This window comes from Magnolia sinica, chromosome 15 (assembly GCF_029962835.1).
Source record: "Magnolia sinica isolate HGM2019 chromosome 15, MsV1, whole genome shotgun sequence".
Lineage (NCBI taxonomy): Eukaryota > Viridiplantae > Streptophyta > Magnoliopsida > Magnoliales > Magnoliaceae > Magnolia > Magnolia sinica.
This window is the reverse complement of record NC_080587.1, coordinates 45,086,736-45,104,487: the sequence shown is the minus strand read 5'-3', so window position 1 is coordinate 45,104,487 and position 17,752 is coordinate 45,086,736.

The following is a 17,752-nucleotide window of genomic DNA, read 5'->3' as shown; positions in this document are numbered from 1 at the left end:
ATGTGAAAGTTTAGTAAAGTGGTTGCCCCATTATGTGAGCTATGATGTAATGAAAGTACATAACCATCTAACCGTAAGTCCCTTATTATGACTAGTAGAGTGACATTTGTGTGGCCTCTCAACCATATGAACTTCTAATAATGGAAGTGGCCATAAGACCTTGTGGGCATATGAGAATTGTGTGATTACTCATACTCGTGGACTATGCTGATGATATAACCTCTTGGGTATGTGAACTTAGGATGTGTGTCAGATTGATTATGGATCCTGCCTTGATGTAAGTATTGCATATTTCACCATTTATCCATTAGGCTAGCTAATTCTAAAACATGATTCCAAAACGACCTAGATCCAATTCCTAAATAAGTCAGACGATATAAAGTAGTGTTAATTGAACGTATAACTTTTGAACAGTAGTAAATCCACTCAATGTACGTATTTTATCTACACTGTTCAATTGTTTTGCTAACCAAATAGTTCGATCATGGAGCCCGTTGTCGTGTGCCTTGTACATCTGAACTGTTCTTCCTTGTACTACCTTATTATATGTGAGTTTGAAAAGGCCAACCTATATGTCCTAGAGGGGGGGGGGGAATAGGACAATGCTAAATTAAAAAATTGTAGCAGAATTAAAGAATGATATCTAAATAAAGGAAAGTAATTCACAATGCAGGAATGAAAAACAGCCTCCATAATCAAGTATTGAGAGGTTGATACAAATGTTGTTCTAAGGACAACCTTACACCATAAAAACCAAGGGTTTATGGCAGGACAACCTTACTAGAATGATGAGTATCAAATTCTCAAACTTAAGCGGAAAATAAAAGGAAATAGCAAGAATTGAAATCTACACTAATACAACATTCCCACAATGCTTGAAATATAAATATTACACCATTCACATCCACACATACATCCCACAATTTTGAATGATAAAAGATAGGAAAAATAAATCACACATCCACAAAACACAGAGAGTTATAGTGGTTCACCTGTGTGTTCACCAACTGTTAAACAACAGCCACACAGCTACTTCACTCCTAATATCTTCACACAGTGGATATTAGCGTTCACTAATCAAATAGGTTTTTCTCAGGTTCGCCTAAAACCCTCACAATTGTGTCTTTCAGTGAGCTTACACAAAAAAAAAAACCAAACTTCTGAATTTTCTAGCTCTCCTCAGATAACCAATAGATTGAGATTTTTCTGGCTTAATCTCAAAAAAAACCAAAAGAAGGAAGTTTATAATAATGTAAAATACCTAGATTTCTCCTTTTGTTGCAGCCCAAAAGAACTAAGTTAGAGTTGAAGTTTGAATATAGAAGTTCAATGTCCACATTCACTTTGAAATGGTTCTAGGTTCTAATTTGATTTTAAATTAAACCAGTTGGGCTAGCTCTATTTGATTTTGATTCCAAGAAGAAGGAATACAGCAATTCCTCTTTCAAATCAGATTGGAATATAGAAACAAAATCAAATTGACAAAGCTAACAAAAGAGAATATTAAATATGCACAATGTAGCTTAAAAAGAAACTAACTTATCTCTTAGAGTGATGTCTTGATTTTACTTGAATTGGATTATTAAACTCTGAAATTCGTGCTCTATTGATAGTTACAGAAAATGCATCTTCGACTGGTCCTGTGGACACTACGACTGGTCGTAGGACCAACAACATTTTAAAATTTTGAGCGCGATTAGATAAAATCGTTCCATGACTAGTCGTAGGCTGTCCACGACCAGTCATGAACCCTCCACGACTAGTCGTGACCTGCCCATGACTAGTCAAAGGAACTAGAATTCGTTGTTATAGTTTGAGTCGTAGCTGCTGAACTGGTCATAAACGAGTTTTGCATTGTTCACACGACCGGTCAAGCAGACTCTAGGACTGGTCGTAGCTCAACCAAAAAAATTTAAAATTTTGCAACAGCTTAGAACTGGTCTTGGAATTTCTTGGACTAGTCGAGTCAGTTCTAAGACTAGTCGAACAGAGTCAAGGACAAGTCTAAGAACAGACCAAACACTTATAAAATGATTTGATTTGAATTATGTATATAAAATGACCTACCCTAAGGTCAATCTAAGGTCAATCATACCTCGAGAGTGATGTATGAACATTGAGACTTCATTTCTTCAGATGATGGTTGACCTTTGAAGATTATGAAACTTAAGATCTTTATACTTGATGTGACTTGAATTTGAGATCTTCTAAAGCTTGGATTTGAATTATACTTCATCTTGTACTTTATATTGAGTTGAACTTTAGTCTTGAGTTGTACCTGATCTTGAGTTGTACTTAAGTCTTGAACAAGAACTTGTCTTTTGATGTAGCTCTTGAAAGACTCTGAACTTTGAAGCTTATAGGAGTGGACAATGTACTTGACCTTGCATGTCTTGAATTAGAGCTTCATTCTCAACTTGAAGCAATATGATGCAGTGCCTTGAACATATATATATATATTCTCATACGGCACAAGACACAAATAGTGTTTTTGGCACCACAAAATTTTACAAACAAAGGAGCAATCAACCATAGCACTTACAATCTCCCCCTTTGTCAAATTTGTGACAAAACACACTTAACAATAATATAACCAATATGTACACAAGAATCATGCACCAGTTATAAAAGAAAACCAAGTTAAATAATCATGCACCAGTTATCATCAACTAGCACATATCATCAAAACGCCTTGTTACTTACTCCTCCTGAGTAACACACATATAGTTACACCAATCCATATCCATTCCATATCAATCCAACCAAACTTTGAAAAATCTTCTCCCCCTTTTTGTCACAATATGACAAAGGAAGAAAATAAGAAATGAAAAAGGATAATAAACAAGAGAGTAATAAAGGAATTAACTAGGCAAGATATATAAGCAAATTCAAAGTTCACATGTCATTTACCAAAGTCAACCAAAGTCAGTCTCACAAACTAAAAGAAAAAAAAGTTGTATAATAGTTAGAACAGACCATAGGATGAAAACACCTAATCAGATCCTGAAGAAGGAGTAGGTATGGTAAGATCAAGTTGATGAAGGCCCTTGTTTAAGTGCCTAAGATACTTGCGCATATATTTAAATTATAAATCATGGGAAACATTCATGTTCTCTACCTTCTCCTCAAGTGCACGAAGACAAGCATCAAAATCAGATGGCTCATAGTCAGGATCATTTGTAGAGTTTGATTCAATTTCATCAAAAATGTCATCCATATTGATATCATCAAGAGGAAGATCGCCACCTTCTTCTACATTCCCTACTTCAGCTCCACCACCACCCATATCCACTTAGCCAGGATCCAATTCCAATTTCATCTTCTTTAAATTTGAATTGTTGAAAATAAGGTGATGAATAGGAGCCTCTCCAACAGGCATAGCAACTAGCATGTGAGTAGCTATCACAGTTATAAGATATGCAAATGGAATATCACTATAACCTGGACGGAGACGAAACTAAATGATGGAATGACATATTAAAGAAGGCAAACATAGATTTACACCAGTGATGATAGAATGCAAAATGCGGACCATAAAGGAAGTCAGTTCTGTTTTGTTACTAGAACGTGGATACAGATTGGAAATAAAGATTCGATGCAAAACCTTGTATCTGGGTAACAAGTATTTGGAGGTGAGCGCATTCCCATTCTGACTCCATTGCGCATCCATATTACATAGAGCTCTAGTAAAGATGCGTTTTTCTATTTCTGAGGGTTTCTCAACTAGAGAACTAGGTGGAATACTGTCATCATTGACCGGTATGTCCATTAGGCCGAAAATCAGGTGTCAATCAACAGGAAATGGGCCTTCTTTAGTAGTAATGGAAAAAGTTAAATTCTCAGAAGAAAACTTAGAAATACAAGCAAACATGGCCTGTACAATAGACCAGTATGTCAGCCCACCCCAACATAAAATGTTATCCAATCCTACAACTTGGAGAAGTCGAAGGAGACTGAAAGGAGCAATGTATTCAAGATCAACAGCTCTTTCCATAATAACATTGCGCAGATGCAAATCCCGCACATAAGGGGGATCATCTTCGGGTGACTGAAGGTGGCACCATGCTATTAGAGTAGAACGAGATGAGGAAGGACCTTGAGTAATTTTCTTTTTACCTCTGGCATCCATTTGCAAGAAGAAACACAAAGAAACAAGAAAATGCAAAGAGAATTGAGTGGGGTTTTCTAGATCAGATTATGGAGGAAAACCTCCAAAAATTTTCAAGGAATCATGAAATAAATCACTTTAAATAAGAAAATGAAGTGATTTGCATGTGAATCTACAAGAAAAACTTGAAATGATGCACTAACCTTGAGAAATCAGACATTTGGCTATGACTAGTCGTGCCACGGCTCGTTGGAGAGGGAATAGGAAATGAGGAACAAGAGTTTTTCCCCAAATTAAAAAAAATGTCCAACGCATTACACGACTGGTCGTGGAACGTCCTTGACCGGTTGAACACGTCCTCGACTGGTCGTGTACCAACAAAAACATGCATTTTTCATAAAAATTTGAAATTTAAACTAATAAATTATCAAATATATATATACTTTGAAACAAACATGCATGAATAATTAATTTAGAATGCACATATCAAGATCAAATTTTAATTTATTAAACCTGCTTTTGTCGAGCTGTTTAGTGAAAGTGTCAGCAAGTTGAGTTTCGATTAGAATGTATTCCAAAGATATCAGCTTTTCTTCCACTAATTCACGAATGTAATGAAACCTAATGTCAATGTGCTTGGTACATGAATGCTGGATTGGATTTTTTGAAATATTTATTGCACTGGAATTATCACAATATAAAACCATTGAATCCTATGCAATTTCGTAATCACTTAACATACGTTTCATCCAAACAAGTTGAGTACTTGTATTTCCAGCTGCGATGTATTCAGCCTCAGCAGTAGAGAGTGATATAGAACTTTGCTTCTTGCTAAACCAAGAAACTAAACAATTTCCAATATAGAAACAACCACCACTAGTTAATTTTCTATCATCGATATTACCAGCCCAATCAGCATCTGAGTACCCAGCCAATTAAACACTAGTCTCATGTGGATACCAAAGACCCAATTTTGTTGTACTTGCGACATATCGTATAATCCGCTTAACAACAGTTAAATGTGAATCTTTAGGATCAGACTAATATTTAGCACAAATACCAACACTCAAAGCAATATCAAGTCTACTAGCAGTTAAATAAAGTAAATTGCCAATCATACTACGATATAATTTAGGATCCACATTTTTACCTGTAGAGTCCCTTACGAGTTTTAAGGTTGTACTCGTAGGAGTATCAAAATTCTTACCATTCTCAAATCTGAATTTTTTAATTAAGTTCAAAGCATGTTTGGTTTGAGAAATAAAAGTACCATCAGGTTTTTGTTTTACTTGCAACCCAAGGAAATAGTTCAATTCCCCAACCATGCTCATTTGGAACTTAGATTTCATTAAATCTGCAAATTCAATAGTCATGTTAGTACAGGTAGATCCATAAATAATATCATCAACATAGATCTGTACTATTAAGATATGATCGATATGTTTCTTAACAAAAAGAGTCTTATCAACACTTCCCATTTGAAAATTATGACTTAGTAGAAACTTGGTCAATTTTTCATAACATATCCTAGGAGCTTGTTTCAAACTATAGAGAGTCTTTTTTAAGCGATAGACATGATCAGTATTCTTAAGGTCTTCAAAACTCGTTGGTTGTTCAACATAAACTTCTTCATGCAAATCACCATTTAAAAATACACTTTTTACATCCATTTGATAAATTTTAAACTTTCTAAAGCAAGCAATGGATATAAATAGTCTGATTGATTTAAAATGAGCTAGTGTGGCAAAGGTTTCATCATAATTAATGCCTTCAATTTGAGTGTACCCTTCTACAACTAGCCTGGCCTTGTTTCAAATTATATTACCAAATTCATCAGACTTATTTTTGAAAATTCACTTAGTTCCGATAATATGTTTATCTTTAGTTCTAGGAACTAGGTACCAAACATCATTTCTCACAAATTGATTAAGTTCTTCTTGCATCACAATTATCCAGTTTTCGTCAGTAAAGGCTTCTTTTACGTTATTCAGTTCTATCTGAGATGTAAAACATACATAATTACATATGTCTTCAAGTTGTTTACGAGTGCGCACACTAGTGAGAGAGTTTCCAAGAATCTGAGTGGTTAGATGATCTTTAAGTTCTGAATTGTTTTGACTTGATGAAGTATCTAGTTTGTTAATTAAAAAAACTTCATCATTATCTGAACTTGGGGCAGGTGTATTCAAGTGATCATCAATGACCACATTGATGGACTCTTGAATCACACCGGTCCTCTTGTTCAGTACACGATATGCGCGACTGTTTAACAAATATCCTAAAAAGATCTCTTCATCACTTTTAGTGTCAAACTTACCTAGATTTTTACGGTCACATAAAATATAGTGCTTGCTGCCAAAAAGTCGAAAGTATTTGACAGTAAGCTTCTTATCGAACCACATTTCATAAGTCATATTATTATTAGATTTACTTGTATAAACCCGGTTGATTATATAGCAGGCAGTATTTACAGCTTCAGCCCAAAGATTTTTAGATAGCTTCATACTATTCAACATTACATTAGCCATTTCTTGAAGCACTCTATTTTTTCTTTCAACAATTCCATTTTGTTGTGGTATTTTGGGCGCAGAGAATTCATGCGATATTCCCTAATCACTACAGAATTTCTCAAAACTGCTATTCTCAAATTCAGATCCATGATCACTACGAATCATACAAACTTGAGAACCTTTTTCCATTTGAATCTATTTGAGAACCCTTTTTTACTCCTTCAAGGGTTTCTGATTTATCCCTTAAGAAGGCTACCCATGTGAATCTGGTAAAATCATCCACGATTACCAAAATGTAATTTTTACCACCTCGACTCTCCGTCCTGGTAAGTCCTATAAAATCCATTTGGAGAAGCTCAAGTTGTCTTGATGTGGCATTGGAGTTCACCTTTTTGTGAGAGTTCCTTATTTGCTTGCCAATCTGGCATTCACCACATATTTTGTCTACTTTCTGTAATTTAGGTAGACTCTTATCAGTTTTCTTTTGCTCAATCTATAAAAATTACAGTAATGTACATGTCCAAGATGTTTATGCCATAAATCAGTCTCATATGTATGGACCATGTAACATAATTGACTAAATGAGCTGGATTCATTAACAATATAGCAGTTTTCAGAAGTTCAGTGACCAGTTAATATTACTGAACCCTTATTATTTAGAATTTTACAACCTTGGTTAGAAAATTTTACACTATAATTGTTATCGCATATTTGAGATATGCTTAACAGATTGTGTTTTAACCCTTCAACGTATAAAATATTTTTAAACAAAGGGAGGTTATAGAGTTGAACCGTACCTTGCCGAATAATTCTGCAGTTACTGCCATCACTGAATGTGACTAAACCATTAGCCATGTCTTTGAGATCGGTGAATAGACCTTTATCACCAGTCATATGCCTTGAGCATCCACTGTCTAGATACTACTTTGAATGGCTTGTAGCTTTGAAAGCCGTGTGGGCAACCAAGCAAGTAACCTTAGGAACCCATTTCATAACTGTTTTGGGTTTAGGAGTATAGTTGGTCTTCTTATGTTTGTAGTTGTTGTAAGAATGACCCACTGAGTAAGATTTTAGAGCTCCTTAAGTAAATCAACTATTTTCTCAGCTAAAGGGTTTTGGTTCTGATTTTTATAGTTGATATAGTTACATTTAGGTTTAAAAGATTGAATCATTTTGGTATATTTAGAAAACTTTTGATTAAAACTTTTCTCCTTTGAGTTTGAGGACTCTCCTTTTACAAACTTAGGAGGAGTATTCTTCTATTTAGGAGAAATATTTCTATCATAGCCCAAACCGGATCGGTCACCACATTTTCCTGATCCAGATAAAAGTTTTTCTAACTTTGGATCACCGTGGGCATACCTCCATGTGTCCTTTAAACTCAAAAGTGAAGAGACTTCAAGTTTAAGTTTTTCATTTTCAAATTTAAGATTTTCAATAAGGGAGGTTTTGAATTCTAAATTTAGTCTTTTCAAAACAATTTGAAATATGGGATTTTTCTAAAATAAGAGACTCAAAATTTTCTTTAAGCTTTGAAAATTTTTCTTTTTGAAGTTTAAGTTTGACAACAATTTTACAACTTTCCTTGTATAGGGCATTATAAGCATCTTAAAGATCATCTTCATTTTCACAATCACTATTCGGATTTTCTTCACTAGTTAAATCATCATTATCTGAAAAAGTGAACTTGGCTAGAGTCATAAGGGCCTTACTTCACTGCCCAACTCAGTTTCAGAATCTCCTGATTTAGAAGAGCCTTCAGAATCAGAGGATTCATCCCAAGTAGCCAACATACCCTTTTTTTTGGGTTTGTCCTTTTTAAGACACTTGTTTGTTAAATGCCCATATTCATGGCAGTTGTAACACTGACTGTCTTTCAATGATTTTCGAGTTTTAGGTTTAGATTTCTTCTTATCATTTGATTTTTTAAAATCAACCCTCTTTTTACTTTTGAAAATTTTATAAAACTTTTTCGCTAAAAGGGTCATATCATCTTCAGAGTTTTCTAAATCAGAATTATTATTATTTTCTCGAAAACTATTTTTAGAAGATTTAAGGGTAATAGATTTACCTTTTAGAGCTTTAAAAGTTAACTTATAAGTCTGTAAAGAGCCAACTAATTCATCTACCCTCATATTGTTCGTATTACGAAGTTCCTGGATTGCAGTTACCTTAGAATTAAACCGTTCAGGAAGTGAGTGTAGTATTTTTGCACATACTTTACTTTCAGGGATTTTATCACCAAGACCTTACATAGAGTTCACAATGTCATTTAATCTAGTATAGAAGTACATAAACATTTCATTTTCTTCCATATGTATTTCTTCAAATTTGGTTGTGAGGATTTGGACTTTAGATTTCTTGACAATTGATGTTCCCTCGTGTGTTATTTCTAATATATCCCAGGCTTGCTTTGCAGAATCATAGGATATAATTCTTTTGAATTCATCCGGTGATAGTGCGCAAGTAATTGCATTTAGTGCTTTTGCATTTACACTACTCTCACTTTTCTGAAGATTGGTCCATGAAAAATAAGGTGTTATTCTCATTGATTTTGATCCATCGATACTAGTTACTTCCGTGGTAGGACGGGTCCATTTAGTCACTGTGGCGAGTCACACACTCTCATCCATAGATTTTAGGAAAATCCTCATTCTGACTTTCCAATAGGCATAATTGGTGCCATCAAAGGGTGGAGGTCCAGTGACTGAAAGGCTATTAAAATTTGACATCTTATATATAGCTTAAATCGATTAGCTCAGGAGATAAATCCAAATATAAAGAATTAAAAGCGAGCTATTAGGCTTTGATACCACTTGAAAAGGCCAAGCTATATGTCCTGGGGGGGGGGGGGGGAATAGGACTATGCCAAATTAAAAAATCGTAGCAAAATTAAAGAATACGATAGCCAAATAAAGGAAAGCAATTCACAATGTAGGAATGAAAAGCAGCCTCAATAATCAAGTATTTAGAGGTTGATACAAATATTGTTCTAAGGACAACCTTACACCATAAAAACCAAGGGTTTATGACAGGACAACCTTACTAGAATGATGAGTATCAAATTCTCAAACTTAAGAGGAAAATAAAAGGAAATAGTAAGAATTGAAATCTACACTATTACAACATTCCCACAATGCTTGAAATATAAATATTACACCATTCACATCCACACATACATCCCATAATTTCGAATGATAAAAGATAGAAAAAATAAATCGCACATCCACAAAACACAGAGTTATAGTGGTTCGCCTGTGTGTTCACCAACTGTTAGACAATAGCCACACAGCTACTCCACTCCTAATATCCTCACAAAGTGAATATTAGCGTTTACTAATCAAATAGGTTTTTCTCATGTTCACCTAAAACCCTCACAATTATGTCTTTCAGTGGGCTTACACAATAAAAAAAATTTAAAAAAAAAACCCCACTTCTGAGTTTTCTGGCTCTCCTCAGATAACCAATAGATTGAGATTTTTCTGGCTTAATCTCAAATGAAACCAAAAGAAAGAAATTTATAATAATGTAAAATACCTGGATTTATCCTTTTATTGTAGCCCGAAAGAACCAAGTCAGAGTTGAAGTTCGAATATAGAAGTTCAATGTCCACACTCACTTTGAAATGGTTCTAGGTTCTAGATTGATTTTAAATTAAACCAGTTGGGCTAGCTCTATTTGATTTTGATTCCAAGAAGAAGGAATACAGCAATTCCTCTTTCAAATCAGATTGGAATATAGAAACAAAATCAAATTGATAAAGCTAACAAAAGATAATATTAAATATACACAATGTAGCTTAAAAAGAAATTAACTTATCTCTCAGAGTGATGCCTTGATTTTACTTGAATTGGATTATTAAACTCTAAAATTCGTGCTCTATTTATAGTTATAGAAAACGCATCTTCGACTGGTCTTGTGGACATTATGACTGGTCGTAGGACCAACAACATTTGAAAATTTTGAGCGCGATCGGATAAAACCGTTCCACGACTGGTCGTAGGCTATCCACGATCGATCGTGAACCCTCCACGACTGGTCGTGACCTGCCCATGACTGGTCGTGAGGAACCAGAATTCGTTCCTATAGTTTGAGTCGTAGCTACTGGACTGGTCGTGAACGAGTCAAGCACTGTTCACACGACCAGTCGAGCAGACTCCAGGACTGGTCGTAGCTCAACCAAAAAATTTTAAAATTTTGCAACAACTTAGGACTGGTCCTGAAATTTCTTGGACTGGTCGAGCCAGTTCTAGGACTAGTCGAGCAGAGTCCAGGACTAGTCTAAGAACAGACGAAACACTTATAAAATGATTCAATTTGAATTATGTATACAAAATGACCTACCCTAAGGTCAATCTAAGGTCAATCATGCCTCGAGAGTAATGTATGAACATTGAAACTTCATTTCTTCAGATGATGGTTAACCTTTGAAGATTATGAAACTTGAGATCTCTATACTTGATATAGCTTGAATTTAAGATCTTCTAAAGCTTGGATTTGAATTATACTTCATCTTGTACTTTATATTGAGTTGAACTTTAGTCTTGAGTTGTACTTGATCTTGAACAAGAACTTGTCTTTTGATGTAGCTCTTGTAGCTCTTGAAAGACTCTGAACTTTGAAGCTTACAGGAGTGGACAATGTACTTGACCTTTCATGTCTTGAAGTAGAGCTTCAATTCTCAACTTGAAGCAATGTGATGCAGTGCCTTGAACATATACATATTCTCATGCTACACAAGACACAGATAGTGTTTTTGGCTCCACAAAATTTGACAAACAAAGGAGCAATCAACCATAGCACTTGCAGAGTCACCTATATTATCTACTTGATGGGACCCACCGTAATGTTTGTGTGTGGACCCATCTGCTTGTAGTACCACTTGGAAGTAGGACCCACTACGTTGTATGAGATAAACCCACTGTCATCCAACCGTGATTAACTCTTATGTGTATATTATATACCAAGTCGTTCAACTTAGGACTCACTATATCTTATGAAGATTACTTGTGCTTTCCAAACCATTGTAGAACTACTACAATAAGTATTTGTAAATCTAACCTACTAACAGCTCACTTGAAGGTGAAGCCCTCTACATTATATGATTTCACCAGCACCATCCATCATGTGGCTCAGTTATAATTATGCCTCTCATCTCATAATCACTTAGTGCATGTACTTTACGTTATAACCACTCATTAACCATAAAGCCCAGTGAGGGTATAAACATGTGGTCCTAATAGAAGAAAATCATATAGGGCCAAAGCCACTAATGGAATACCCATCTTGCAAAGGATATGGTGTAACTCTGAATATAATTAATGCTCGTAATTATGATAGCTATGGATGATATCAGTGATGTTAGTTATTATGGTTAATAGAAGTATGTGATTTAATATCTTGATTAATGTTGTTCCATTTCCTAGCATACTAAATTCATTTACTTAACCATGTTGTTATTGATCATACTCATGCACCATGGAATGATGGTATGTGCAAGTGTGCTTCAATACATTAGTTCATGTGTAAGATATGTCCTCTTCAGTTTAGTCACATGACTATGGATTGATATAGTTGATAGTGGCACATGATGATTGTATGTCATTTTTGCCTTAAAGGTTAAGCAAACCCTAAACTCATAACATTATATGCATACCACATGCACTTGAATGTATGCCTTATCATGGTTGCTTGAATTCATGTATAATCATGACATACATGATGATTGAAATACCACAGTCATGGCATATAACATGAGTTGGATCTTGATAATGAAATATACATCTATGATGATGACTTGGGTTATCCCTAAAAATGATCGGGACACTGGAAGTGTGGAAATAGTAGGGGATGATGTGCCCCTTGGGTTGAAAGTCCCTAAACCCCTATGCTAGCTAGGGCTGCCTCACCATCGGGCCAAGTGGATACATGGGTCATGGATTTAACTCCCACTAATGAGGCCGGGTGAGAAGAGGTGGGTCCAACCTGCTTAAGGGTTGAGGTGCAAACAGGGACCAGTCTGACTCGCCGACAAGGAGAAGCGCGAATGAAGTCCGCTACTGGCATGCCGAGTGGAAGTCTATCGCAGAGCGGGTATGTGAGGTCGATTATTGGTGTCTTGTGTATAGGTGTCAACCACGGTGTTTCCCATGATATACAATTGGTGGAAGTCTACCACAAGTCGGGTATGCGAGGTCGATTACTAGTGTCTGGTGCATGGTATCGACCACAGTGCTTCCCGAGATATACAGTTATTATATGATATGAAAATATGATGATGATGATGATGATGTGATAACAGATGCGTGTAATATGGTTATGACTGTGGTAAAGAATAAATGAAAACATGACTTGGTGATGCTGGTAGCATTGACTTGGAGTATTACTATGATGCATATGCATTGCATTGGCATTGATATCATACCTTATGTGATACACGCCTTTCACATATATGATTTCCTTATAGCATATTTATCTTGCTTGCATGTATGATACTGCACACACGTGTGTACTCACTAAGCTTTTTGCTTAAGCTTCCTATTTCCCATTTTTTTCAAGGCTGGAGTAGCTTGGAAGACTTAGCTTTCTCGATGCATTGTATCTATTTTTCGATTTAGCAATGTCGACGTTATGTACCTTTTGTAAAGCATTGTACTTGTAACCACCAAGATTTATAATGGAGAGTGTTGCTTGGTATTTTAATCATGAATCTTCATGCTCAAGTATTATTATATGTATATAGAAAAAAAATCAGTCAAAAATCTTCCTCGTGGTGCGCCAAACTCGGGACTTGGTATATGAAAGTCGAGTGCCAGATTTAGGGCATCACGGAAGCTGTCCATCCCCGATTTTAGGGCATGACACGGGCCGATATTAGTAGGCAGATAGTGAGGTCTCTTCCACTTACCCAGTTGTGTGCTTGATGGGGCGGCAGGTGGCGTAGAGTGTACTAGACCCCAGTGATGATCCCAGAGCTGTACGGTACTGATATGTGGGCTTATTGAGCAGGAGTTACATACTCAACATTTTACTCATTCATTCACTATCCACTCGGGCTGGTGGTGCGCAAATAATTTGTTATGTATACCTTCGCAATGGCCAGGATTTCGGTTAGGGCGCGCGACCAACCTGAGATTAGGAGTTTACCACATTGTGTCCAGTTATCCAAATCAGGTATGGTCCAATTTGAATAGAAGTCCCTTTTGATGGACCTCACAGCTTGCGATACTACGTATTATCATCCCTACTTTGCGCTCTAACTTGGTCATTTCATTCGCACCGCATATTGTATTGCATCCTCAACACATACCATTTGGTTTACTATGCTTCTGTATTGCATATCCTGAATAAGGTTAATGGTATTATGGACTCACCAGGATCTGCATATTGCATTACATCCGCGGCATATGAAATTTAGGTTGCTATGTTTCTACATTTATATGGCATAGATGAGGCTAATGGTAATCGTAGTTCGTAAGGAATTGTATATTACATTGCATCATCGGCATCTAATATTTGGATATCTATGACTCTGCATTCGCATAGCCGATCTACATTGCATACTCTAATATTGTATGATTTATGGATTTGCCAGTATTTTCGCTTACTTTGATATTTGTGTGCTTAGCACTTTTCTTGCGCACACACTTACACCACCCTCTAAGTTTTCTATAAACTTATGCACGACCGTTGCGTGCAGATGATGCTAAGTCGCAGCAGCATTGAGGCAGGAGTTTGTGGCATATCACTTTGGAGATTTTTTTTATTTATGCAATTCCCTTTCAGCATTGTACTCGAATGTTTATATTAGTGGATATGTGGTATTGATGTTGTCATTTGTGACTTGGTTATACTTGTGGTTATACACGTTTACAAAAAAAATCACACAAAAAATCCTTCTTATAGGATCTTAGGATCGGAAACTGGTGTATGGGCACTGGAAGCCAAGAATGGGGTACTACAGAGGCTGTCGGCACCGGATTCAGCGATTGGAAATTTTGTGAGCCCGTTTTTCGAGTTTGGGGCGTGACATCAGTTGTTGTCTTCAACTCTTCTTATTGATCAGTGGGGGATGCATGCTACCTTTCTAATTGCCTCATAATACGGTTAACATTGCTGGTCAGGGCTCCTACCTAATTCTCGAGGGAGATGAGCTGGCTACCCCAATTCCAAGATCTTTACGCCATTACTTGCAATGGTGACTAGGACGGGGTGCCAACTGTGAGGCCTGAGCGTCCTCAGAATGCTCCCCATGAGCAGACTTGGTCGTAGCCGATGTTTTTCCCTTCTTCTTGGCCATTGAAAGAGAGAATGAGAAAATAATGATTTGTGTTAGAGTTGATGGGAACTTTTGGCTTTACTGTCGTTCTCATATATGGCGCCAATCTATTATCATTGGAATCTGGATGGAGAGGTGTAGTCAGCTATGGAATCGAGCTTGTCAAATATACTTACATAGACTATATGTAGAGGACAATGGGGGTGTCGATCATGGCTTTAAACCCTCTGATGCCTAAGTCAGGCAGGCAGATTTGATGTTGAAAGAAGACTTGAGCTACGTTTTTGTTCTTACTTTCCTTCAACTGCAGTAGGGGTACTTATAGGGTCCATTAAGTAATGTTGAGGTTTTGTATCTTGTGAGATTCTTAAGATGCAGAAGGAAATCTTATATGGATCTCCCACTGGATTTATTATCGAACCCACCTCAGTCAACGTGATCTCTAGATATTTCTGAATATTGCACGGTCTTATCTAATTAATTAAGGATGGGATATTCTCTGAGATCCCTGCCTCGCCTTGGTGGTCGACCTGCTCATCTTAGGAGAATGGCTCTTGTAGCCGAGCTCTGCCTTAGACGAGCTTAGCTCAGGTTTGGTCCAGTCCTAAGACGGATCTCTCCATCGAGAGAATTACCAGTAGTATCTAAACTTCATGCCTTGTCATTTCATTTTGGGAAATTCACCCTAGCATCTTCCTATGGTTAGTTATGCTCTCTGAGCGGTAAACCAGCTTTGTTTTCTCTACAACAAATCAATTGTAGTATATGTGATTGGACCCTCTAATGGCTTGGAAGCCTTGGAGTTAATTGCCTTAGTTTAATTTGAATATTAATTTAAGTTAGGCAATTGTATTTTAAAAGGCATAATTTTTATTTAGTCCTAATCACCTCACCTCTGCAGGACATAGCCTTCATTCCTTAGCTCCACCAAGTTTCTGCGTGCAACGTGTAGCCTCACAACGTGTAATTTCACATGTTAATCTTCTTGTGATTATTCATTTTAATGTGCATTTCATACTCCATTACGAAGATATAGATGAACTCTCACATTTTCTAGAAATTAGACACTAAGTTTATTAGTATATATATCCTTATCTAAATCCTCAGGAAGACCCATTTAGGTGAATTCATATTATGAGCCTACTTACACCTTTACTTGTAGGAGATTCCACCACCTCCTTTACTTTGGTTACCTCATTGGCACATCTAATGCAAGGTGAACATTCGCAGGAATTAAAGCATCGGCATCAACAATCGGGGGAGTAATTGAGAAGCTAATTTATGCATGGGAGAGCATTAAAGAAGCATATCAAGATGAAGAATCAAAATGTTCTTAATCCGACAAGTATGTTGTTATTTATAAGAGTCCACATACGCTCCTTTCTTATATAGGATTGGGTGTAAGAGTTTGTGACCCAAACTTGATAGGTTCTTTCTATGACCTAAGCTCTTGTCTAAACCCGAATTCACCGGATATAGGTGTGACATGTTAATTTTCATGGGGAGCATATGATGGGAGTATACGTAGGACCTTCTATTAGGACCTCTAGTTGTTGTTAGTTAGCCGATAAAAAACCAACTAAATCTCTTGTGGAAGCCACCAACACGGGTGAGTACATTGGTAAGTCCTGGTGTAGGCCTCCAACAAGAGTTTATGCTTGTATATATTAGAGGTGAACTTAATTTAAAACCTCCAATAGTGAATACCGATACACTCGAGAAGAGTGCGTCCGCAGAGAGTAGAGTAGGAAAACTGAACTACTATATATGTTTATATTTGGAAGTGGAGTAGAGAAACTAGTATGCATGATTAGATGAATGATAAGCGTTGAATAGTTAGCACATCCTGAAACGACCTAGTTATACGTCCTAGAGGGGGGGGGTGAATAGGACTATACCAAATTATAATTATAACAGCAGAATAAAATAAAGAGTTAGCTAAATAAAATAAATCAATTTACAATACTGAAATAAAATCAACCTCAATAAACAATATTGAGAGGTTGATACGAATTCAGTTCTAAGGACAACCTTACACCATAAAAACCAAGGGTTTATGGCAGGACAACCTTATTTCCGGAACATCCTTTGTATCAAAAACTCAATCTAAAGAGAAATAAATAAACAGCAAGGAATTGAAATAAATTGCAAGAATTTAAATCTAAATTATTACAACATTCCACACACTTGCTTGAGATGTAAATTTTACAACATTCACATCCAAACATACATTCCGCAAACTTGAATGATATAAGATATAAAACTTAAGCAAGCATTCAAACCACAAGAAAAAGAATTATAGTGGTTCGCCTGTGTGTATACCAACTGTTTCATAATAGCCACACAGAATGCTACTCCACTCCTAATATCCTCACACAGGGGATTTTAGCGTTCACTAACAAAATTAGTTTCACAGGTTCACCTAAAACCTTTAAAATTGTGTCTTTTTAACTTGGGCTTACACAATCCAAAAATCCACACTTTTTAAGTTTTCTGGCTCTCCTCAGATAACCACACAATGAGATTTTTCTGGCGAATCTCAAACAAAAACCAAAATAATAGAAATTTTACATAAACGTAAAATACCTGGATTTCTCCTTTCATAGTAGCCCGGAAGAACCAATCGGAGTAGAAGTTCGAATCAACGTTCAATATCCAATACTCACTTAAAATGGTTTTAACTTCTAATTGATTTTAAATTAAATCAAATGGGCTAGCTCTATTTGATTTTGATTCCAAGAAGAAGGAATTACAGAATTTTCCCTTTTTAAATCAGATTGGAATGTAGATCAAAATCAAATAAAAATAAACTAATAAAAGGAAATATTAATTATGTACAAAGTAGCTTAAAATGAA